Source organism: Mustela putorius, unplaced genomic scaffold (assembly GCF_011764305.1).
Source record: "Mustela putorius furo isolate JIRA1106 unplaced genomic scaffold, ASM1176430v1.1 tig00537236_pilon_pilon_pilon, whole genome shotgun sequence".
Classification (NCBI taxonomy): domain Eukaryota; kingdom Metazoa; phylum Chordata; class Mammalia; order Carnivora; family Mustelidae; genus Mustela; species Mustela putorius.
In genome coordinates this window covers 43,890-52,852 of record NW_025422376.1, presented here as the reverse complement: position 1 = coordinate 52,852, position 8,963 = coordinate 43,890, and the positions used below count along the sequence as shown (strand labels likewise).

Below are 8,963 nucleotides of genomic sequence, written 5' to 3'. Positions count from 1 at the left end.
AGCCACCCAGGCGTCCCGAATTTGTTGACATTTTAAAATCACCACAAAAACGTAAAGACTTTTGGATGTGCTGTCATGATAAAAAATTTATTTGGCCCTTAAAATTTTTTTCTTCTCAAGAATTTTTTTTCTTCCTTTGATTTTGATATAAATGATTTATAGGTTAATAATATAATATAGATAATATATTAATATTATATAGATAATATATTAATTAGTAGTATAATAGTATATATAGTATAATATTAATATATTAATAGTTAATATGTAATTATATAGTATGTAATAGTATAATATATTTATATATATATACTGATTATAGATTTATAGTAGTCACTCTTGAGTTCTCTGTCTTGAGATATGGTCTATTAACTATACACAATGAAAGCAATTTGTCTGAATGTTCTTACTGGTACAGGAATCTGATCTTTCAGTTTTTTGTGTGTGTGATTTTTTTTTTGAAATATATTTTATTATAAAATACGTAATTTTTTAAGTTGTTTTTTATCATTGATTCTGTATAAGGACTAAACCATTTCCTTGTCTTCCCTGAAAATTATTTTGTATTTACAGGATTTGCCTTTTGCTTAATTCTTGGTAGCAGTTTCCAGACTGCTCCTGGACAACCTGCAGGTCTAGTTGCCAGAAAGAAAATTGCAGACCATGTACAAAACGAGACATATGTGGTAGAGTCTTTTTTGGTGTATGTATGGAATGAGATGCCAGATTTTCTAGACAGCTGGGGTTGTGAAAGAGCTTTGAAAGCAGAGTGAGAAAATGTGAGTATGTAAAAAGGTCTGAGAACTATGATATAAACTACACCTTTATATTTATGAGTAATCTGGGGGGCAGAATGGAAGTATTCTGAAATAAGTAGAATTGCGGTATTTCTTCTAGTAATACGTCATATTTGACAGGGGAAATATTGTGTGGAGTATTTTATATTCATCCTCAGATATCACCTGTCAAAATATGCATAAAAATCATAGAGAAATAGTGAAATGGGTTGTTGATTTAATGCCTCATAATGAATCAATGGAAAAAACCAGGAATAAAAAACCCAGAATGTAGTTATCCAGACCACTCTTTCTGATCTGATCTTCCTTGGCAAACTCTTATTCTTTGCCCTGAATTTTTAGACTATTTTCTTGTTAACTTATTGTTTTTCTTTAAATTATTCTCCTAGTAGACAAGTTTTTTTTTTATTTTTTAAAATTTTTATGAAAAAAATTTTTTTTCTTTTGGTTGGTATACAGTTCTGTGAACTCTGATAAATATATATAGGTTAGTGTAGTCACTGCCACTATGTGGACATCACCCCAAAAACTTCCTTATCCTATCAGTTCCTTGTCCCATCTCCTTTAACCCCTGGTGACCACTAATCTTTCTTCATCAATTTAGTTTTTTCTTTTCAAGAATGTCATGTAAATGGAATCATACAGCATGTAACCTTTTGAGACTGGTTTCTTTCATGCAGAATAATGCCTTTGAGAATCATTCAAGTTATTGTAAGAATCAATAATTAATTCATTTTTATAGTTGAGTTGTATGCCTTTGCCACAGTTTGCATCTCCATTAATCTGTTGAAGGACATTTGGGTTGTTTGCATTTATGGACCATAATGAATTGAGCTTCTATACACTTGTGTTTAGAGTTTGTGTGATCATAAGTTATTTCTCAAGTGCAGGGGTCAGTAAAGGACTAGATATTCTGTATTTTATTTTATTTTTTTATTTTAAAGATTTTATTTATTTATTTGACAGAGAGAGATCACAGGTAGGCAGAGCAGCAGACAGAGAGAGAGAGGGGGAGAAGCAGACTCCCTGTTGAACAGAGAGCCTGATGTGGGGCTCCATCCAAGGACCCTGGGATCATGACCTGAGCCGAAGGCAGAGGCTTATCCCACTGAGCCACCCAGGTGCCCTAGATATTCTGTATTTTAGACCACAGGATCTCTGTTGTAGTTACTCTGCTCTTGTAACATGAAAGCAGCCATACACAGTACATAAATGAATGGATGTAGTTGTGTTCCAAGAAGACTTCATTTGTCAAACAGGAGGTGGGCCAGATACGGCATGTGGCCATAATTTGCCAGCCCCTTTTCAGTGGTAAATATCTAGTAATGGATTGCCAGGGACATGATAAATACAGGTTTCACTTGATAAGAAACTGCCAGCCCATTGATTTTTAAATACTCAGTTTAATAATATTTGACTATGGAATGTTGATAAACTCAGACCTTATAGTTCCCACATCAAGCCTACATAATTTATATTAAGACAGACTTTGGTCTTGTCCTACATTAAGGATCTGTTTTGCCTTCTATTTTTATTCATATTCATGTGGGTTCTTTTGGTTTAGGTGGATCTTTCCTTCCCAGATAAAGGGCATATCCTTCTTTCAGTGATTTTTATTGACTTACTTAAGTAAGATACTAAGATATTCAGGGATGTTGTGTCTTTCAGGGATGTATTAGGAATATTGAGTCACAGTGAGAGCTGATAGGTTTTTAAATCAAACAGTTGATTTTATCCTTGAAATTGGGTGTAACTGAATAGGCAGCCATCATATTATGACATGTAGTCTGTTTAGAAGTGTTTGTTCATTCTTTCAATACCAGACCCAGACTGGCTATCCATAATGGAAGCTCATCTAGGAGACCCTTTACTTTGTATTTTGTGTAAGTTCTTGATGACATCTTAGGCATTAAATCTTAGGTTTGTATCCATGTCTTTGGAGTTAGTCTAAGGAACAGGATTCTACAGTTGCTCTGGAAGGCTGTTGTTTCTGTTATTTTGTCTGTAGGATGCAGAATTAGCTTTCCATAAGTAACATTTTGTTGTGGTTCCCATGGCTACAAAAGCAGGTATTTGGGGTTGAAAGGGAAGCAAAGAATCTTGGCTATACCATTAGCTTGGAGATGGTGAATAAAGCAGAAGAAGTGCATCTTTTTGATTGTGGTTTATAGTTCGTTTTGCTCTTCTGGAAAAGCAGTGAAGCCCCAGGATCATGAATGATAGCATTATTGAAGTGGAAGAACATTTTGTACTGATCGTAGTCCCACTTGTCTTAATGTGATGGTTGAAAGGTTATGTCTGTGAGTGGGAAGTGCTCCTGTTAATACATGCTTTTTATAAGAGGTAACTCTTTGGAAAACAACCTTTTTCCTACCTTCTGTGGGCTTGGGCACTGGCAAGTGAATCATAGATGGTCTTCTTTGAGAATCAAATAAAAATTGTAGACCATCTTCCTAGAATATATTGTATCACAGATATAATAAGCAGTTGCAGAGGTTCATTATTCCCAAGCCAGCACTGTCAAATATATCCTCTGTGACATTTGGTTCTTCATATGCTATTCACTAGCTGCATGTGGGTGTGGGTTACTTTAGATGTGGCTGTTACAGCTGAGAAATTCTATTTTTTTTTAATTAAATCAATTTGAATTTAAGTTTTTTTTTTTTTTAAGATTTTATTTATTATTTGACAGAGACACGGCAAGAGAGGGAACATAAGCAGGGGGAGTGGGAGACGGAGAAGCAGGCCTCCTGCTGAGCAGGGAGGCCAATGGGGGGCTCCGTCCCAGGACCCCGGGATCATGACCTGAGCCGAAGGCAGATGCTTAACGACAGAGCCACCCAGGCCGCCCTGAATTTAAGTTTTGATGGCCACATATGGCTAATGGATGCTATGTTCGACAACACAGGTCTCAGCTCTTCCATGTCACCCTGGTTAGAGTCCCTGTAAAAGAAGTTCTTGGGTACGCTGCTTCTTGGGAGTTTGACATGTTCACTTCACTTCTGATCTCTTTGCAGCCAAGCAGTGGTTATTGTATCTGGTTCTGAAGTTACTAAATTTAAACACAAGTTTGGTTGTCGCTAAGTACATAACCTTTTTGTAATTCGGGGAGATTTTCAGAATTTGATCCTGTTTTTCCATAATGTGCTATCTAGAGCAGGCTTGTCCAGAGAATATCAGGTGAAGAAGACTGCAGTGCTGTACTGTGAGATCTCCCATGTCACCTTGTCCTGCCTTAGGAACACTCTGATAATTTAGTGCCACCTTTGTTCCTAAGAATTCTATTCATTTATTTTATTTTTTTAAAAGATTGTGTTTATTTATTTGAGAGAGAGGACATGAAAGAGTGAGCGAGTGAGTGAGTGAGTGAGTGAGTAAGAATGGGGCAGGATGGGGGGGAGGGCAGAAGGAGAGGGAGAAGCAGATTCCCCACTGAGCAGGGAGCCCAATGCAGGGCTCTATTCCAGGACCCTGGGATCATGACCAGAGCTGAGGCCAGATGCTGAACTGACTGAGCTACCCAGGCACCCCTGCCCTTAAGAATTTTTAAAGTACATTTCCCATTCTTGAACATTATGTAGTAACAAAATAAAAAGGTTAAGGGCAACTTCCATAAAATCTGATTATAATTTCTATGGTTGGTGGTTCTCAGTCCTGGATGCATGTTAGAATCAACTAGGAACCTGTGAGAAAAACACCTGAGCTCTAGCCCCAGAGCTTTCAGTTTAAATATGGATGTGTACTGGGCATTAATATCCTTTTTTAAGTCTCTATTTCATTACAGTGTCCAAGCAAGGTTGAAATTCCCTCATGTGTGAGGTAATTGGTGGACCTGGGCTAGCCATGTTGAGTAAAATATTCTGAATGAGAGACTAATTCATAATCTTTCCCCCTTCCCCTCTTTGTACTTTGAGCCCAGATTTTAAGGCTTGAGTAAAATATCATTAAGGGAATGGGCCTTATTGAGCTCACACTTTCAGAACCTGTTACCTAAGGAATTCCCTAAAGGTCAGTGTATGGGAAGAGAAATTAGTGGGGTTTTGTTTTTAATATTTATTACCATTAAATTTATTAGGAAATTAAAATTACACATTACTCAGGAGCAGAAACATGGTTTTTAATTGATTAGATTCTTGGTCCTGTTATTATAAATTTGACTAATATAATATCATATGTAGGAAATACAAAATGGAGTGCTTGGGTGGCTTAGTCAGTTAAACAACTGCATTTGGGTCAGGTCATGATCGCGGGGTCCTGGGCTCCAGCCCTACACTGGGATCCCGACTCAGGGAATCTGCTTCTCCCTCTGCCCCTCCCCCTTTTACGCCAACACTCTCTCACACATTCACTCTCTCTCAAATAAATAGAATCTCTAAAAAAAAAAAAAAAGGGAAATACAAAATATATCTTCTTGGGAATTATTTATTTTTCATCGGCTACTTAAAGGAGCATGCATAGAATATATACGTCTATATACTTACACATATATTGCATATTTTTGCAAAGACGCTCAAGAAATTAGTAATGACGATTGATTCTGGGAGGCCACCTGGGGTCCAGTGGTGGCATATTTACCTTTATTGTATATTTGTTTTAGTATCTTTTAAAAATATTTATTTATTTATGATCTTATTTATTTATTTGGCAGAGATCACAAGTAGGCAGAGAGGCAGGCAGAGAGAGAGAAAGAGAGAGAGAGGAGGAAGCAGGCTCCCAGCTAAGCAGAGAGCCCGATGTGGGGCTCGATCCCAGGACCCTGGGATCATGACCTGAGCCGAATGCAGAGGCTTTACCCCACTGAGCCACCCAGGTGTCCCGTATCTTTTTTTTTTTAATGCCATGTATATTTTATTTTTTAAAAGATTTTATTTATCTGACAGAGAGAGACAACAAGAGAGGGAACACAAGTAGGGGGGTGGGAATGGGAGAGGGAGAAGCAGGCTTCTTGCTGAGCAGGGAGCTCAATGTGGGGCTCCATCTCAGGACCCTGGGATCATAACCTGAGCCAAAGACAGATGCTTAAGGACTGAGCCACCCAGGTGCCCAATGCCATGTATATTTTAAATTTCAAAAAGTCTTTTTCAATGGCCAAACATGCTTTTTAAAAGTTTTGGAGGGACATCTGGATGGCTCAGTTGGTTAAACGTCTGCGGTTAGCTCAGGTCATGATCCCAGAGTTCTGGGGTCAGTCCCCATCATTGGGCTCCTTCCTCAACAGGGAGCCCCTTTCTCCCTCTGCCTGCTACACTCCCTGCTTGTGCTCTTTCTTCTCTCTGACAAATAAGTAAAAAAATTTCTTTAAAGATTTTATTTATTTATCTGACAGACAGAGATCACAAGTAGGCAGAGAGGCAGGCAGAGGTGGGTGGGTGGGGGAAGCAGGCTCCCTGCTGTGCAGAGAGCCCGATGCTGGGCTTGATCTAGGACCATGACCTGAGCCAAAGGCAGAGGCTTTAACCCACTGAGCCACCCAGGCACCCCTGAAAATTTTTTTTTAAATAAATAAAATCTTCTAAAAAAATAAAAGTTATGCAGTTATGCATAAAAGTTTTTATGCAATAAAAACATATGCTTATGTTTTTTACTACTTAGAAAGTAGACATTAACCTCATTGTCAATGAAATTGAAGATACCTGCTTATTATTTGGTATATTTCTTCTTGTTGTGTTATTTAGGTATATATATATCTGCTTTTTCCTCTTCTGAACCCAAATCTGGGTTTGCACTTTGCTTTAACATTGTCTTCCGGCCCTTTGGTTTCACCATGTCCATATTTGTCTCTTTTTATCTTTCCCACTAATCCTTATTCCTTTACTGTACTTCCTGACTTAGTTCATGGCACTCCCATTCACCACTAGGGCTGGAAATCTCCATCACCTTCATCCATTTCCTCTGATCCTGAAAGACATCCCATTCCCAGATTGTTTGTACTGTGTTGGTGACATTTCTCCTGTTTTCCCTTACTGTTGTTCCTCACCCCTACCTCCATAGGCACTGCCTTTTTCACTGAAGGGTCATTGAAGTTTCCATTTCACCATTTACATGATGTTTGGAAATATTTTCTCAACATTTATTACTCTCCTGCTCACTAGGAGTTTATTGTTATCTTGGTGTATAAGGCTTTTTATGATCTGCTTTGTCTACCTATTCTGTGCAAGCCTCGTCTCCAGTTTCCCCCCACATTTATCCTGTGATCCAGCTTTGCCAGCTCGATCAGGGCACAGCAGCATGTCTTGTGCCTTCTCTTCTGTGTATATTTTGTCTGTTCACTAGAAATAAGCTCTGGCCCATTGTCAGCTGAAGGAACTGTTCAGTATCCAAGATTTAGTTCAGATGTCATCTTCTATATTGATAATTCTTGTTTCTATATTTATTGTTTATTTAGCACTTATCACTTCTGTAATATCTTTGGGCTTAACTGTGTGTCCCTAGAGGATATGGACCCAGTAGTGCACTTGGCTATAGGAAGTATTTGTAAATAAACAAGAAAATAAAAATTGAAACATACATTTTTGCACACTTTATAATTACTTGAACTCACTAATTCAGTGTTTTTGATAATTTAGTAAGAGCTAAACTGCATTTGTAAAGAAAGGACTTACTGAGATTGGGGAAGATGTTTACCCGTTTAAAAGAACTGACTTTTAAATTTTTATTTATTTATTTATTTTAAAAAGATTTTATTTATTTATTTGACAGAGAGAGATCACAAGTAGGCAGAGAGGCAGGCAGAGAGAGGAGGAAGCAGGCCCCCTGCCGAGCAGAGAGCTTGATTTGGGACTCGATCCCAGGACCCCGAGATCATGACCTGAGCCGAAGGCAGAGGCTTAACCCACTGAGCCATCCAGGCGCCCAAGAGAACTGACTTTTTAAAATTTAATTTTATTTTTCCAGTGTTCCAAGATTCATTGTTTATGCACCATACCCAGTGCTCCATGCATTACATGCCCTCCACAGTACCCACTAGGAGGCTCACGAACCCCTCGTCCCCCTCCCCTCCAAAACCCTCAGTTTGTTTCTCAGAGTCCACAGTCTCTCATGGTTTATTTCCCCCTCTGATTTCCCCCAACTCACTTCTCCTCTCCATATCCCCATGTTCTCCATGTTATTCCTTATGCTCCACAAGTAAGTGAAACCGTATGATAATTGACTCTCTCTGCTTGACGTATTTCACAAGATCTGACATTTTTTAAAGTGTCTGTAGATGATTCGAAAGAATACTTTTTATCCAAATCATTTATCTGGTAAGTGCAGGACATTTTGAATATTATTTAAATCAAAACCAAAGTAAGCTCTTATTAATTATAATCAGAGAACAGCTCATGTTCTTCAAAGTAATAATGCTATATTTACTTAACATATATTCTGTTGTTTTGACCTTTTTTTCTCTTTGTACTGGGTATTCATTTGGATATTGATACCTATTTGCCTTTTATCATTTTGTAGCTTTAATATAAGTGTCATAGTAGAAATTCACTGTAGTTTCCAGTTTTATGTTTACTTTAAATACTTTCATATGCATTTAAATTGATTTTGTCATAATTTTTTAAACAAGAATTATCTGCTTATAGATCTTAGTGATCTATAATCTATAGTCTATAGACCTGAGTGATCTAGATTTTCAAATAGGAAAGTCTGTTGATTGAAATTGGAAATGTAGGAATTGAAAAAAAAGAAAAGAAAATGTAGAAGTTGAGAAACTTAAGTTTACTCATCTATAGACATACCTATGTTAATATATGTCTAAAATAAAGGATTTCCATTTAGAGATAACCGGGTAAAAGCATTTGTGTTCTCTTCTTCCTCATACTAACTGAACAAACTAAGAGTAAAGAATAGAGAGGAAATCTTTAAACTTTAGTGAAATGAGGAAACCACAATCCCAAGCCCCAGAGTGCAAGATCTGCCAGACACTGTGAACTTTAGAATAAATTGAAGAACTGTGAAAAATCTTAAACACAGCACAGAGCTCTCCTAGAGTAGGTGGCCTGTGGACTACAGAGTGCCAGGCAAGGAGGAAAGGCTGCAGGAAAAGAAACAGACTTTTTATGTAGGAAACAGGGGGGAAGAAGCAGCAGAGTGAGGAGGTTGTTTACTGAGCTGTCATCTTGGCATCACTTGATGGAAAGCAGCGGATGAGAAGTAAATCCTGAATCACAGTGCAGA

At 37.7% G+C, this 8,963-nt stretch overlaps 1 protein-coding gene across 1 annotated transcript in view; it reads left to right on the top strand.

Annotated features, from left to right (window-relative positions):
• Window positions 1-515: 515 nt before the first annotated feature.
• LOC123390133 (WD repeat and FYVE domain-containing protein 3-like) overlaps window positions 516-8,963 on the top strand; it is a gene marked incomplete at its 3' end in the record, with an annotated part of 42,389 nt that continues 33,941 nt past the window's right edge. The window contains exon 1 of the mRNA XM_045073485.1: window positions 516-779. The remainder of the gene's footprint in view (window positions 780-8,963) is intronic.